The 1,558-nt window shown below is 51.3% G+C and overlaps 1 pseudogene; it reads left to right on the top strand.

Annotated features, from left to right (window-relative positions):
• LOC148012906 (18S ribosomal RNA) lies at nt 1-1,260 on the top strand (annotated as a pseudogene).
• The last annotated feature ends 298 nt before the right edge of the window (nt 1,261-1,558 follow it).

Genomic DNA, 1,558 nt, shown 5'->3' with positions numbered 1-1,558 from the left:
TACCTGGATTCCCACATGGGGGTCTTGGTGCCTACCCTCACTAGCCAGAAGGGCTAGTCTCCCAGGAGCTATCAACCAAAGGGAGCGGAGGAAAGCGGATGCGTCCGCCGAAGCCGGAGGTGAAAGGGTTTGGCCCTGTGATAGCGCGTACACTAACGTACTATACTCACTTGATGAGCATAGCATGAAGGTGCACACCCGACTCACAAAACAAAACAAAAAAAGTGCTCAAAGCAAGCCTATGCTCTGAATACATTAGCATGGAATAACGCGATAGGACTCTGGTCTTATTGTGTTGGTCTTCGGGACCGGAGTAATGATTAATAGGGATGGTTGGGGGCATTCGTATTTCATTGTCAGAGGTGAAATTCTTGGATTTATGAAAGACGAACTACTGCGAAAGCATTTGCCAAGGATGTTTTCATTAATCAAGAACGAAAGTTGGGGGCTCGAAGACGATCAGATACCGTCCTAGTCTCAACCATAAATGATGCCGACTAGGGATTGGCGGATGTTATTTTGATGACTTCGCCAGCACCTTATGAGAAATCAAAATTTTTGGGTTCCGGGGGGAGTATGGTCGCAAGGCTGAAACTTAAAGGAATTGACGGAAGGGCACCACCAGGAGTGGAGCCTGCGGCTTAATTTGACTCAACACGGGGAAACTTACCAGGTCCAGACATAGTAAGGATTGACAGATTGAGAGCTCTTTCTTGATTCTATGGGTGGTGGTGCATGGCCGTTCTTAGTTGGTGGAGTGATTTGTCTGGTTAATTCCGTTAACGAACGAGACCTCAGCCTGCTAACTAGTTACACGAAGGATCCTCTTCGTGGCCAACTTCTTAGAGGGACTATGGCCGTCTAGGCCATGGAAGTTTGAGGCAATAACAGGTCTGTGATGCCCTTAGATGTTCTAGGCCGCACACGTGCTACACTGATGAATTCAACGAGTTTACCACCTGGGCCGAGAGGTCTGGGTAATCTTTTGAAATTTCATCATGATGGGGATAGATCATTGCAATTATTGATCTTCAACGAGGAATTCCTAGTAAGCGCGAGTCATCAGCTCGTGTTGACTACGTCCCTGCCCTTTGTACACACCGCCCGTCGCTCCTACCGATTGAATGGTCCGGTGAAGTTTTCGGATTGCGGCGACGTTGGTGGTTCGCCACCGGTGACGTTGTGAGAAGTTCATTAAGGCTTATCATTTAGAGGAAGGAGAAGTCGTAACAAGGTTTCCGTAGGTGAACCTGCGGAAGGATCATTGACACACATCCGTCGGAACAATGAGAACCTTGGAATGTCCGTGAGGGATCGCGCTCGGAGGCGCGGTCGGCATCATCTCTCCCCTCCTCGGAGTCGGGTGACAGTGGGGGAGGCTATGCTTCGGGGTCGTCCCGCGACCGTGCGGGTGGAGGAGGAAGGAGGGACGCCTTCGACCTCTCTCCCTTGCTCGGGGCGATCCCCCTCCGTCGTGCTCGTTCGGGCACGCCGCCGCCTTGATAAACCCATTGCCCCTCCCCGCACGCGGGGGTGGCAGGAGGAACTTGATAAACCT

Source organism: Lygodium microphyllum, chromosome 27 (genome assembly GCF_053477565.2).
Source record: "Lygodium microphyllum isolate KBCC chromosome 27, Lygodium_microphyllum_v1.1.10, whole genome shotgun sequence".
Lineage (NCBI taxonomy): Eukaryota > Viridiplantae > Streptophyta > Polypodiopsida > Schizaeales > Lygodiaceae > Lygodium > Lygodium microphyllum.
Note: the sequence above shows the minus strand (reverse complement) of the source record. Positions and strands in the feature narration are given on the sequence as shown.